Raw genomic sequence first — 15,473 nt, forward strand, 5'->3', positions numbered from 1 at the left:
AAAGATCTGGATGAAATGCGGGAGTGAGTCATGTGACCATTGGGGGAAGACTTACTTGGCAAGAAACGGCAAACCAGGGTTGTGGTTTAAGCACTTAGGGAAGGGAGCTTTCAAAAAATGCTGACACCGGCTTTGCATCCCTGAGCAATGAACTGAGAATTCCAAGGGGATGGGCCCCGGGCATTAGTGTTTTTTTAAATCTCCCCACGTGATTCTAACATGCAACAGAATAGAGAACTAAACTACATTAACCAACCATCAGAACAGCACCTTGTAATCAGATAGTATTATATACTTTCCCAAGCATTTATATGTCCTGTATATAATTCCAATTAAGCTCAATCAATCTATAAGACACTTAAAGCAAATCTACTTACTGCCATAGGGTGGCTCAGAGAACATAAAACGTTCCATTTCAAGTCGCCTGTGGAGTGGCGAGTTCCAGTTTCCTTCCAAGAGGCTAAGTGTGTGCAAATGTGTCTACTCGACACACAAGGATATCAACAACCAACAACAAAGCGCGACCATGACCTACAAAAGCCACAGTGCATGTGAGGGTGATGGAATGCCAGTGCTGATGAGGGCTAGTGGGATTAATTATGGATGCCTCCATGGAAAAGTAGAATCTTAAATGCTGACAGAGGAAAGGAGAGAGATCTGGAGAGAGAGAGGTGAGACAAGCATTTTAAGGTAACAACAAACAGCATCTTCATAAAGACTTGACAAGAAAAGCCATATTTTATATGATCTGATAGGATTGTTCCAATTTTCTTTCTTTCTTTTTTTCTTTTTCTTTTCCTTTTTTTTTTTTTTTTTTTTTTGAGACAGAGTTTCCCTCTTCTTGCCCAGGCTGGAGTGCAATGGCATGATCTTGGCTCACTGCATCCTCTGCCCCCCGGGTTAAAGTCTTTCTCCCATATCAGTCTCCTGAGTAACTGAAATTACAGGTGCCCACCACTACACCCGACTAGTTTTTGGTATTTTTAGTACAGACAGGGTTTCACCATGTTGACTAGGCTGGTCTTGAACTCCTGACCTCAGGTGATCCACCCACTTCAGCCTCCCAAAGTGCTGGGATTACAGGTGTGAGCCACCATGCCCGGCCGGATTGTTCCAATTTTCTAGAAGGACAAAGAGTACTTGTAATCTTTATCTATCTTAAATGAAGGACTCAACATAGATTTGTTCATGAGTTTATAACAGACTGGTTAGAATGGTATTTTAATTATAATAAGTGCTCTCATCAGCAGATGGGACAGTTCAAGGACTCAACAAGAAGTAAGGGGGTTCTAGTTTCTCCCTGATCATGGACAGATATACACACAAGAGCATCTAAGACTATGTGTATAAATATTCTACATCCAGAATAAGAGAGATTTTGAATGATGAAAACTCACATGTTTCTAATTTCATTGTAGCCAAAGACATATTTATTATTATTCCCAATTTTATACCAAAGAACCAATCAAATAAAATGATTTGAATTCCCTTTCCTGTTGTGTTTGTTGGAGTTTGAGGCAGAGAAGTCAAATCTTTTCCCTGAGTTTGTGTTTAGGAGGACTCCTGGAGGGCTATTCCTAGCCTCTCTTCTCCCTGCCTCACTGTCCTAGGGGAGAAGCAGTGTTTTCTCTAATCAGTCCTTTGGGGATAGAAACTAGGAATGTGGAGCCTCAGCCCTTCCTCACTCAGTGTATCTCTTTGAGGTGTTAACTGCCTGCAGGACACATGAACTCTTATGCGGTCCCAGACTGTGCTTTAGGGAGGCAGGGTTTATATTGTGGGGAAAGCTGCTGGGGTTTCCTTTCTCCTCTCTCTCTCTCTTTCTCTCCTCTCTCTTTCTGGGTGGCTGCAGTGGTAGTGTTTGTGCATGTAACATTTCTTTCATTAAGTGTGAATTCACAGGTCAAGCTCTCCAGTATGGTAGGTTTACTGGATCCTGGTGTAACTGAAATCAAGATTTTCTCTACCTACCCTCCTTTACTCAGTGTATTGTATTTGTGCTATGGTATTTGACAATAATAAATACTTGGTTTGGGGAATAGACTTGTGCCTAAAATAATTTTTTTAGGAGCCACAGACTGTCTTATTTTTAATTTCAAGTGGATGGGGCTATTTCTATAATAATCTTAGGTCAATTATCAACTCTTCAGATGTATTGAAAAGTGATCCACTTGGGTGATCTTGTGTCTAACTCTACTTCCAAGTGCTTCAGTACTTGAGAGAACTACATCCATTCCTGGAAGATAGCCAGGCTAGGGCTGTTAAAGGAGCCTCGGCTGTACCCAGGCACCAGAGTGTCCATCAGTCTAGCTGAGTCTACTCCTATCAAAGTCTCCATTAATTTCCATGTTGCTAAAGCCAATGGTCAATTCTCAGCCTTCACCTTTTCACCCCCCAGCATCATTTGACACAGCTATTCAGTGTCTACTCCACGAAATGATTTCTTCTTCCTACCTTCCCAAATGCTTGTTCTCATTTTCCTTTGCTGGTTCCCCCTCATCCTCCTGATCTCTACGTTGGAGTCACCCAGGGCTTAGATCTAGAAACTCTTCTTTTTTCTGTCCACACATACTTTCCAGGCGATCTCATCCAGTCCTATGGCTTTAGATAAAATCTACATGCTGACAATCATCAGTTTGGCTCCTCTCCCCTGAACTCCAGATCCACACCTTCAAATACCTACTCATCTACTTTGCATGTCTAATCGATGTTTAGGACTTAACATGTCCCCAGATTGCCCCTTGATCTTTCCTTCAAATTCTGTTTCCTTCCCAGTCATTCCCATTCTCGTAATGGCAATTCCATTCTGGTTGTTTAAACCAAAACCATGGTGTCATTCATGACTTCTCTTTTCCTAACACCCCAGTCAGATACATGAGAAAATCCTGTTATATGAACTATCAAAACAGATCCAGAATCTGACCTCTTCTCATTGCCACCATTTCCACCACCAAATTTTAATACTAACAGCCATTCCCAGGGGTATTACAATGGCCTCCTAACGGGTGTCCCTAGTTCTGTCCTTACTCTCTTCAGCTTCTTCAGAATGCAGCAGCCAGAGAGGTCTGACTTAAACTTAAACAAGTCAGAGCATGTCACTTCTCTGCTCAAGATCTTCCAAGCACTCCCATCTTACTCAGAGTAAATGCCAGAGTTCTTATCTTTAAAGAACCCTCCACGATCTAGCTCCGTTTTCTGCTCTGACCACCACCCTCTACTATCCCTCATCTCTGTTCTCTCTGCTCCAGCCACTCCGGCCTTCTACTGTTCCTCAAGCACACCCAGCCACACCCAACACAGGCCTTTGTACTCGGCACTCCCTCATCCCTGCATGGTCTCCCACCAAGTATCTGCCAGGTCACCTCCCTCATTTCCTTCAGGCTTTTCCTCAAAAGTCACCTTCTCAATGGAACTATCCTTGGCCATTCTATCTAAAATTTCAAACTGCCTCTACCTTCAATTTTCCTATGTTTTTTTCTCCTTAGCAATCATCACTACCTAAAATGCTACATGTTTTACTTGCTTATGTTGTTCCCTATCTAAATATCAACTCCATAAGGACATGGTTGCCTCTTATTCACCGCTCTCCCCCAGGACCTAGCACTGTGCCTGGCGCACAGTAGAAGCTCCATAAAGAATTGTCAAATGATTAAATGATGATGAAGCAACTTCTTAGAAATTTCTGAAGTAATTTTGAACTTTACCTTTGCGATTGGAACTTTGATTCCTTTGGATTTTTAACTCCATAGAAGAGCTTTCAATTTTGGATTTTAATTTCTTTGGACTTTAACTTTGGAATTTTCACTGGCAAGGGGATTTAATTTGTAGCCTTTATTTTTTGTCTGTGAAACGTATCATGGAAAAGGGTTTATATAAATTGAAGTCATTGCCATATCGTGGACATTTTATTAATATTTATCATAAAGTTGTCATGTTATCTCCCTGCTGAATCTCTGATGATCCTACTGAACAATGTGACATAATTAGGGATGAATTTTTCAGCTTTGGGTAATTTAATTAATGCACCATCTCTAATGTGACATTGAAGTTCATTGTTCACTCATTCAATAAAATGTCATCTATGCCTAGGTATGCTGTGCTCATTCATTTGAACCAGGGGTCAGCTGCAAATTGAAGGGCTGAGGGCCATATCTGGTCCCCTCAACCCTTTTTTCTGGCTTGCACATTGTTTAAAACAAAATGAAAATAGATTTTTAGTTTTGCTAAGATGTAGCAACACTGGGCCTCTTCCCTGGCACTGTATGTCTACTGCCTCCTTTAGAAGGGACTGACAGTCTCCGTTTGACTGCGGTCCACCTCCAGGCATTCAATCATGCTGCTTGCCTGGCTGTTGGAGGAACACTGCTTGTAGATGTCAGCATCTGGCCCCTGCTTGGGCCTCTAGCCTTAGAGGGCCCCACTTTCGCCTTTTTTTGTCTGTGATCCTCCTCAAGTGTCAAGGAATCTGAGAGCCCTGTGCCCACACTGAGCTTGCACTGATATTCTCCTAAACCCTGACAGCCCTCCAGGTACCAGGGATCCTGGAATTTCCTGTTCAATTGGTCTGAGCTGAAGAAGGAGAATAGGATCTGGAGGCAGGAAACCTAAGGCTGATTCATGCTGACTTCCTAGAACTAAATCAAAAGGAAAACCCCAACTTTTCACACCTAAGTAACAAAAGGACCAAAGGCTACTCCCTTTGCAAACCTCCCCCATTTCCGCCGGGCAGATGCAAAGTTGAAAGCACCTCTGATTAGTTGCTTTCCACAACCAATCAGATGTTTGCATAGGAGCATAATTTTGTGACTTCCTTTCAGCCTCTGATTGGTTGCAGAAAGCAACTCCTTGACACATGAGGAGGAGCACAGACAAAAAAAGGCTTTCTGCAACCAATCAGATTGATCACAGGCCACTACTTCATTTGCATGGGGTGTATGCCAAGTGCCTGATGGAAAACCTCTAGAGGGTATTTGGACCCCAGAGGATCCTGTAACCAGGGTCCTTAAGCCAATGCTCGGCCTGCTCCCACTCTGTGGAGTACACTTTGATTTTCAACAAATCTCTGCTTTCATTGCTCATTCTTTCCTTGCTTTGCTGTGTATTTTGTCTAATTCTTTGTTCAAAATGCCAAGAACCTGGGCAAATTGCAGTCAAGACCCTCTACTGGTAACAGAGCCACTCCTAGGATCTGTGTGAGCCCTTGCCTGGGGAGGTCCTCCCAAGGGCAGACAAAACAGTTCTAGTGTAGGGGGCAGTGATGGTAAAGGATGGAGCTGGAACAATGTGGGCCTGGAGAGTTCACACATGTGGTAGGCCTCCCAAAGACATCCACATCCTAGTTTCCAGGGCCTATGAATATGTTACTTCCTATGGTAAGGAGACTTTACAAATGTGATTAAGTTAGGGATCTCAGGAAGGGAAGTTTATCCTGGATGATCTGGACGGGCCCAATGGAATCACAAGAATCCTTACGAGAGAGAGGGGAGAGGATCAGAGTCAGTAGTAGATGTGGTGATGGAAGTAAGAGGTTGGAGTGATGAGATAAAGGGGCTCTGAGCTAAGTAAGGAATGTGGGCAGCCTGTAGAGGAGGGAAAAGGCAAGGGAAGACATTCTCCCCATAGGGCATCCAGAAGGAATGCAGCCCCCCTGGGACCTTGATTTTAGACTCTGATCTTCAGAAACACAAGATAAAAAATTGGCATGGTTTTAGGCCATGACATTTGTGGCTAATTTGTTACAGCAGCTACAGAAAACTAATACAGCCTGATTGCATGGGAGTCCTGCCACAAAGAGCCAGGGATGGGAAGGGGAGACAAGGTGAGGGGCTGCAGGTTCCATGTGCCTCTTGCCTCAGGCACCCTAAAATATTAATTGATAACAATAAAATCTCAAAGTCCTGTTTTAATAAAAGACTTAAACCAAAGTCTACACACGTATACTAATTTTTAAGTGTCATGTCTGTGCGATGACTAAAATTGTAGGTATGGTTAGCATAATGGCATTTAAATAATCCTCCCATTTATGCATTTGTTATAAAATCATTCAGGAGTGTGTTACAAAGAATAATTTAATCAAATCATGATAAACCAGATGTAAGCAAGAAAAATATTTTATTGGGGCTTGATTTCATGTATCTTTTTGACAAGCTTCAAACCAAAATTCTCTGTATCAAATTTCTCGAATATTTACATGTGTTTTCTGTTCCCAGAAAACAGACACCATAATATTTTATTTTACAGTTTGAAAATTGAGGAAATTAAAAACAGAAAATACACTAGTTCATGAGCATGGGACAATACTAATTCACCAGAAGAGGGGACTCAGTTAGATGTTGTGTTCTTTCCAACTCAGCCTCCCATCACTCTCTTTACTTCACACACTTAAAAATTTCCCCCCATCAGAAATATAATGATGTCAATAGTTTAGATATAAAGAAAAATGACTTTTTCCCTACTAAAGAGCAGTGTTAGAAATGAGTGTTTCAGAGAAGGGACAGAACAAATACCTAATAATAAAACCTTTTCCCATAGTTCCTGTCTTATCTTAGGGGATTCTATTAAAGTTTGATTTGGCTGCACATGTACTCACCAAGGTCCTTTTGTTCACATAAAGTTCATATGAAACAAACAAAAATAAAAATCACATAAAAGAGAGTGCACTTAATAATCCTTTTTTTTTTTTTTTCTGTTCCGATGATTTAAGTTGTTACTTTGTTTGAACCATTTCATGAACCAGGCAAGGGTAGCAAAGTGGGCTGTGAAACTCACTTTAACTCAGTGGCCCACACATATGCAGTGAATTCCCTTCCGGAAGAGGCCAACTCACCACTGCTGCTGCTGAGATTCATGTACTCTCCCCAAAGGTCTGACTTAGTCAAAGCATTGACATAGTCTTGAAAATTCTGAAAAGTGAAAGATGGTCTGTTTGTTTTGTTTTACTGGGGACAAAGGTCTGGAGAAATAGGATTTGGCCCACAGGTCAGCCTCTACAGAGACTCAAGAAATGAGAAGAGAAAATAAAGAGGGAATGAGGAAAGAAACAGTATCTAACAAAAAGGTTCGAAAAGGGTTCAAGGGACCATGCTCTATACCCCTCCACCCAAAAAAGAAAATGTTCATGAGTTATCTAAAGAACATCTGGCCAAAACCGACCCGAAAAATGTAATTTCAGATGAATGTTCTCTCAAGTCTGGAAAGAAACCAAAACCTTATTATAAATATCCTAGTCGAGGTTTTAGAAAAACAGTATATGAAACTGCATTTCATGTGTTTGAGTGCAATTTAATTCTTAGGTTTTTCCTAAAGTCATCCCAGGAAACAGTAATTGATAGTATTCCTGGTACAGCTTAACCAAGAGCTTCTTGTCTTTTGGCCGAATCTGTCCTGTCTGCTGTATAGACCATACCTAATTTCCTCAGAGCCTCCCAGTTCCTGTCCCCTTTTGGAAAGGATGGTAACGATATTAGCACTCCCTCTTAATAGGCACTATTTTTAAATAGAAAAATCTGGAAAAGCACAAAACAATACAGAAGGTTTTTCCAATCAGCCTTTGTGCAGCTGACTTGGCTCCTAACATACCTCCCTCCTCCTAATCAAAATTCTCGATTGGAACTCATCAGCTTCGACAGGGGCCCAGCACAATGCATGCTAGACCCCAACACAGTTCCCCTCAACAGGGCTGGGACCATCTGCAGGCACTTACTTCAGCTGTGTGCCAGGGGAGATGTTCCCAAACAGAGATATTTTAATCCTCTGGAATTCAGATTTTCTTTTTTTTTTTCTTTTTTTTTTTTTTTGCCATACCAATAGCTGGTTTTAATTTTTTTTAGAGGAAATACTATAGTTTAAAAAAAGAGTTCCAAAATATTTAACGGAATTTCCAGCAATGATTATTTCTAAAATGTAAAGATTTGAAACATAATTTATACAAAACTAAAAACCAAAAGGATTCATTCTTGCTTTTTCTTTTTTTAAAAAATCCAGACAAGTTGTCACAAGAAAGTTCAGCATGTGATAGCAGCTGCAGCCTCAGTCACCCTCAGAATTGCTGTCCCTCCTCATGGGGACAGAGCTCCGCACTGAGGACAGCAACACATCTTTAATCAGCTTCTTAGGGTTTTCCTCCAAGTCCATCTTAATTGCTCCAGATTCAGACAGTTTTCACCCCAACTCATCTCTTGTCAGGTTCATGTCGCCAGATGCCAGAGGACTGATCAACTGAGCCTTGATGTCTCCTTCCAGGTAACAAATATCATGGGCAGATTCCTATCAGGATAATTGGGTATGCAGGTTGTTGAAAATGGCTTTGATAAATTTGACATCAGGAAACTTTCTGGCAAGTCCACTGAGGTGCTGATTTATCAGGGCACAGAGGGGAATTCCTTGTTTATAAAGGTGCAAGATGACCCACAAGCCCTCACCAGCTTTGGTAACTTCTTGAACATAATACTTCTTTGAGACCTCCAAAACTTCTCCAAATGTATTCTTCAGTTGAATTGCTTTCCACTCAGTGAGTCTCGGCCATCTGTACATTTCAATAGCATGTTCATCCTCCTCATTAAACTTGTCTTCATCATCCTCCAGCTCTTCCAAAGTCATATCTTTGTATGTTGTCACCACTGACTGCTGAAGGATGCACTGCTCCTCTTCTGCCTCCTCTTCCAATTCTTTCAGACTTTTCTTGGTGGGTAAGATGCCCTTTTTGCCTAAGATGTCATTCCACACAGTGTCTGTGTTGGGGTCCCGCATCTTGTTTACAATCGCTCAAGCCAGTTGTGCTGTGAAATTCAGATTCTCTAAAACCATGTTTACAATTTAAATTTGGCTGACCCTTGCAGATATGTGGGCCTAAGTCAATAAAATCTATATCATGATAAAGGCTAAGGTCCTTCCCTTTCTTAATTAAGTATGAAAAGATGCTAGAGAAAGTCTACAGTCATTTCTAACTCTTTTTCTCTGGTAGTCTTAGAACCATCTTTCATGCCAAAACTATATGTCATAGAGGAGCTGACCTGTTTAGAGCATGATTCCAATAGCAGGAAGCATATTGAAGAATATCATACTTTGGGCCTCCAAGCTGAGCCCCTGTGTGTATCTAATCAGTTCTCACATCATAAGAGAGAGAGAATCCGAAAGTCCAAAATGAGGAGGAAATGAGGATCTCTGCAAAGTCTCTCAACTTCCACTAATGCTTTGCTTCTAAGAGCAACTGCATTTCTCTGCAGCAGTTTTCCCCAGCACTCCTCTCACTTTTCTGCTGCTTTATTTTACTTCAGCTAATTGCTCTTTCCCTTCAGCATGTTCCTTTCCCATTGACTTCTGTTTTTTAAGCCAGCATAATACCTTTCTTTCTTCTTTCCAGCAGCCCTTGGCCTCTCGGGAAGGCTTAGTCATTTCTGCACTACATTCCAAATCAAAATAAAGTGAACAATCTCCAGTGCCTTGGAAAGGGCTCCCTTAGATTTTCATTGAGAATGGCTTTTTATTTCCTCCCAAGGCCTAAGATCACTGGAAGGACACGGAAGGCAGTGAAGGCTCCAGAGCTCTGTCCCTCACCTTCACGGTGGTGTTTCCCAAAGTGTGAAAGGCAAACCACTAGAGTTACTCAAGACAATTTTAGTGGTGCATAGTTATGGTGGATTATGGTTGTGTATTTGTTTTCATGTGCTTTAGAAAAAAGTATAGCGGGCATATCCAACTTCAAAGCTATTCACAGCTATAACTGCTGCTTAGGGCAGATGCAAGGTAAAATATAGAGAGGGAGTGGTCTAAAGAAAGACATTAAGTAAACAATAATATAGATAGAATGTGATATAGTAAAAATCGTGGAGATGGGACCTGAATGACAAAAGCCTGGGAAATGCTGCTTAATGGAAATGACTTGGACCTAGGAAGAATGGGACATGATGTCAGCTCTGGCCATACTGCTGCCCCCATTGCAAAGCCCTGAGTTTGGGGTAGAGGGTGGGAAAGCAGCTGTTAGCCTATGAATCACCAGGCTAAGATTCACAATTTCACACCAGGGACCAAAAATACTCAGAAATGTTTCTGAATGGATAAATCAACTTCATATTATGCTATAACCAAGGATAGCATTGCCATTAAATTTACGATTAGAAGCACCCCGATCCAAAACTCTTTCAGTGTGGAGGCTAAAGCCTGCAAAGGTCACATGATTTGGCCCAGTTTCACCCCAGGAAATAGTAGCAGCACTAGAACTTAGACCTCAAACATGATTCATTCTAAATCTTTCTACTACATTTTGCTGCTAGATGTCTTTCATATGCCCAAAAGTCTTAACTACTCCTGAATATATCTAGCTAGATTTCACAGAGTAGTAGGAGATAAAATCAGAGAGGTAACACGGGATGGGGGAGATTGTGTCAGAACTTGAAGGCCCATTTGAGGACTTTCAGGAGCCCAAAGGTGAAGCTGATAGCTGTATCTAGACACTAGAGAATTAGCAGTAAACAAGAGACAACAAACTTTTCCATTGTAAAGGTTTACATTTTAATGGAGGAGAAAATCTAGAATCTGAAATTGCAAATCACCTATGTCTAAATGCCAAATAAGTAATGGCCCAGGATGATAGGATCCACACTGGGAAGGGTTTCCATGGGTTATCTGGCCAGCTGGGCTTTGATGGCCTCTTTCAGCATTTCCCACACTTCTGCTATATCCCAACAACCAAAGGCCTCCAGCCAAACAGCTGCATTTTCCTTAACCAATTTTTTTCTTTTTTGAGACAGGGTCTCCCTGTGTTGCCCAGGCTGGAGTGTACAATCATAGCTCACTGTAACCTCCAACTCTTGGGCTCAAGTGATCCTCCTGCTTCAGCCTCCTGAACAGCAAGGACTACAGGTGTGCACCACTAAACCTGGCTAATTTTAAAGTTTTTTTTTTTTTTTTGTAGAGATGAGGTCTTACTATGTTGCCCAGGTTCGTCTCAAATTTCTGGCCTCAAGTGATCCTCTTGCCTCAGCCTCCCAAAGCACTGGGAATACAGGCATGAGCCACTGTGCCCAGCCTCTTATCCAGTTTTTAACTCCTCTCCTCTTCCTAAGTAGAAGGGGAGGGAGGGAGAAAATGGGAAAAAACAAACTGGCCAGAAAGAGAAAGGAGCAGAATCAATGGAAACAATGATTCTCCTACGGAGTATTTTAAATCCTGAGCTATGCCAGACTAAGTTACCTGTGTTAATATTTTATTATTACATTATTAAATTGACAACATAACTGCATAGTAATAATGACTAGCCACTACTGAGAGTTTGCTATGTGCCGGGAAGTAGCCTAGACAGTCTGACCAACTTGATCTCACTTATTCCTTACCACAACACTATGACACAAGTACTATTATTTTTCATTTCACAGAAGAAGAACTGGATGATCGGAGAGGTAAAGTTCCACATCCCACAGACAGTAAATGGCAGACTGCAGTCACAGATGTCAGGATGCTAGACTCCAAAGTCCTGGCTGTTCGTCCTGTTCAGGGAACTCCCCTCCTCAACAGGAGGCAACAGCTAGCTCAGGCTGTCCAGTCAATGCACCATTCACACAGGATTTCCCTCCTTGCAAGTGTTCTTCTCAAGAATAGGCCCCCTCACTGACCCTGTCCCTTTTATCACTTCATTGTCTTTTTTCTAACCTCTCTGCTCGGTGCTCCATGTCCCCTGGTTACTGGGGTAATGGATATCTCGGTGGTTTTTGCTAGATTTCCATGACCATTGTGGTCTGTCTCTATTTCCCAGCACTTCTCAGCCTTTTAATTCTCTCCTCATTATTGAAGCCAGCATGGAGCAATTTTTCAAAACATCCAATTAGCAAGTGCACAGAAAGAACTGGGTCCATAATTAATTAATGATTCTAAGATGCAACAAAGCAAAAGCAAAGCCAAGGACGTGGAAGGCACCAAAAACTGAAACTGCATGAGGAAGATGTTCACATTGAGGATCCCTCCCTGGGAAGGACAAAGAATTAAACAATGTGCTCACTGATTCAAATCCCTAAAGCACCTCCACATGTCCTGGAATTGAAAAGACATCAATCACTGGGTGACAGTCCCAAGTGGAACATCTTTCCCCTCCACGATGAATGACTGTCTCTGTTGTAGTGGTGAACTGATTCTTTCTCTATTGTTTTTACGAGAGAAGCTTGGCCCCTCTTTCGTCTCAAAATTGTTCAACTCCTTTAGTGACAGTCTTTCTAGCTAGATGGTCTAGCCTCTGGGATTTCTTGCTCTTCCTCAAGCAGAAGTCAAGTTAATATACCAGGATTTAAGAGATCAAGCTAGGATGACTGTGGAGACAAAAAAAGGGAAAATACTAGAGAAATGCCCGGATTCTCAGATGTACAGTTGCTATTCTAATTTAGAGAAGAAAGGAGGGCTTGGATGGAAGTCTACCCAGATCAAATTCTCGCAGACATCAACTCGTTCTCCAACACACAGGGTGAAGTGTAAATGACAAGGGAGTGCTGGCACAGTTATTAGTCAAATTGCTGTCTTTTCATTAGGAGGAAATAGGGATTATGTTTGCTTTTGATTATTATGAACAGTAGTTGCTGCCTGAAAGACTAGAGACAACAAAACAAATAGCCTGAACAGTATTATAGCAAGTTCCTGCATCTCACAGGACATCATGATATACTTGCCGTTAGTGAAAATTAGAAGACGTACATAAACCATGACAGTTGTAGGAATCCTTTACTACTTTTTCTTACCTGCAGCCTAATTTCCTTTTGGTTCTACATTGTGCTAATGCCAGCTTTCAGGACTTATCTCCGTACTTAAGGGAGTATATCTAAACCCACTCTACCAAGCCACAGACTAAGCATTTTGCTTAATACCATGGCAATGGATACAAGCAAAGTTAGATGAGAAGGAAAATAAAATGTCACCAGGACATTTACAGGACATAGTACTTATTGCTGCTGCTGCTCAAATCAAATAATAGTAAATACTATTATGCATGTTGCTAAGCAATGTCACATTTTCAGTCCTTAATAACTGCATTAGTAACACAAGATGGGACAAACTACATTTTGACATCAATGAGACGTTTTGCCTTCTTTGAATAATCAGCCTAAGCAACTGATGACTTCCAGCACAAAGCGAAAGTGGTTATCTTTTCTCCCCCGGCTAGGATATGTATGAGAGCTCCGTGGTAAATATCCTATTGGAAAGACTAAGGGTTCTCTCTGCTAACCCATTCCCCCACAAAGTCTTCAAGTCTTAAGTAAAAAATAAATGAATTAATAAATAAGTAACATTCTTTCCCTGAAATGTCTCCTCTCAGCTATTGTATATGTGTATGTAGCAAGTGCTAGAAAACTGTGAATTTTAAATACGCTTAAAGATTTGAAGTAAAATGCATCTACAAATATATATCCTTCAGATTCAAAGATAATACTGATTTGAAGGATCTTATGTGAAGATAATCAACATTGCAGCAGTCCCAGATTCTGTATTAATGACAACCCTCTGGTTTACAGATACTAGAAGGTTGCTTAGGGTGAGCTGATAACTAATGACTTCTTGTCCCTCTCCCCATGTTACCCAGCATTCCCTGATTACCCAGAATTCCCAGTTACCCAGAATTCCCCTATTATCCAGCACTCCTAGTTACCCAGCATTCTCTTGTTACCCAGAATTCCTAATTACCCAGCATTCCCCCATTTATCCAGCATTCCTGGCTACCCAGCATTCCCCAGTCATTCTGCATTTCTCAGCTACTACATAAGCATTAGTCAGAAATAGTCTGCAAGAAAATAACCTTTTCAACAGGATTTTACCAATGGAATTCTGGAAGCTTCCATCTCATTAGAGGAACAGTATTGCATAAAAGATACTATGTATGAATATTATAACACAAACCCTGGAGGCAGACTCCCTAGGAGGAATCCTGATTACACAATTTCCCATTTAAGTGACTTTGGGCAAATTAATGTCTTTGTGTCCCTTTTTTTCCTCACCTGTTACTGCAATGATTAAATAAGTTGATATATATAAAGTACTTAGAGCAGTGCCTCCTTCTGGCTCTGGGGAAGAGCTGTTTGAACACCTCCCCATCAAAACAAGCAAATACTGCAGTTAGTAAAGGAGAAAAAAGCTGACTCCAGAATGTATCTTTAGGATCTGTATTTGTTGCTTTTATATTTCAGAGGAAGCCACTGATCTAATGAAGCTAGAAAATGCTAAATTTTAAACTCCTATAACATCAAACTGTTACTAATTATGGTTCTGGGCATATGCCATATGTTTCCCAGAAATAACAAATGTTCCACGGAAAAGTCAGTGGCCAAGGGTGGGAAAAACATATAGTAAATGTCCTTGTTTTTCTTGGCTGTTAACATTAATATAATGAAACATTCAGTGAAAACTATGAACATTCAACTGCAACTTCCTACCAATTCAGAAGACATTCTTGAACTACTGAAAGTGAGAGCTGTTATGTTCAAATAGCGTTGTCAAGTAATTTATTAAGAATCTTACATTTTAAACTTTGAAAAATGTTACTCTGCCCCATAGAAATTACACTGGTAGATGCTAAACTAATTCCATGTGATTCTCATTTTCAGAAATACAATTTTAGACTGTTCAAGAGTTTCAGTATTTCTCCTTGAGCTGCATAATAGAAAGCCATTTTGGTTTTAAATATAATTTTGTTTTTTTACAGGGGTTCCCTTGTACAAGGAACACATTTCTCTCATACAGTCTTGCTATTTAAGAGGCTAATTGTTTTAGATTTCTTTTAAGCTTCCTTTATTTTACTTAAGTGAACTTGAAGTAAGTGAATTTTTACAACTATCTAGTGAAAGAAAATTAAATTATTGATCAAGTGATCTTTATAAGGAGGTCATACCAGCACCAGGAGGCTAAGATTATGTTTCTTTTAGTAGATTTTACATTAAAGAGCATGTATTTTAAAAATAAATCAGCCTGATAGTCCCATTTATTCTTATTTTCTGTTATAAGTAAAGGATGATGATCCTATAGGTGTTAAAAAGTGATCAAGATCTAATCCAAGCTACTTTGGAGGCAGGAACTGCTACTGACAGAACCTCTGCATGTAATCAATGTGCTGTTATGTGAAAGTCAATGCCTTGTCCTAGAATTATGATGATGAAAAAAAGCAGCCCTAGGTTCTGTCCTCATGGAGCTTAGAGTCTAAGACAGCACTGCTTAAAATGTGGTCTATAGACCAGTCTTATCAGACTTCAATAAGGCAAATACAGATACTGCAAGTAGTTGTCAATAAATTTTTATAGCAGCTGGATATTGCTGCAGCATCCAAATGTGCAATCAAGTGAACTCATCTCATTGAATGGGGTATGGAATGGTTTGGAGATTGCCAAACTTGCATGGTGAGTTTCCTGTGGTAGATTCTAAGTACTGGTAGTCACAGACAGAAGGACACCTATTGATTTGTGATGAATTGGAAAGTTTTTCAAAAATTGAATTCTCTCCCACATAGC

At 40.7% G+C, this 15,473-nt stretch overlaps 1 protein-coding gene and 1 pseudogene across 12 annotated transcripts in view; both read right to left on the minus strand.

Moving 5' to 3' along the window:
* The window catches only part of NCALD (neurocalcin delta), a 444,446-nt gene that overhangs the window by 188,102 nt on the left and 240,871 nt on the right, over window positions 1-15,473 (minus strand). The window lies entirely within an intron of this gene.
* Window positions 7,884-8,878, minus strand: LOC141407446 (phosducin-like protein 3 pseudogene; annotated as a pseudogene).

Source organism: Macaca fascicularis, chromosome 8 (genome assembly GCF_037993035.2).
Source record: "Macaca fascicularis isolate 582-1 chromosome 8, T2T-MFA8v1.1".
Lineage (NCBI taxonomy): Eukaryota > Metazoa > Chordata > Mammalia > Primates > Cercopithecidae > Macaca > Macaca fascicularis.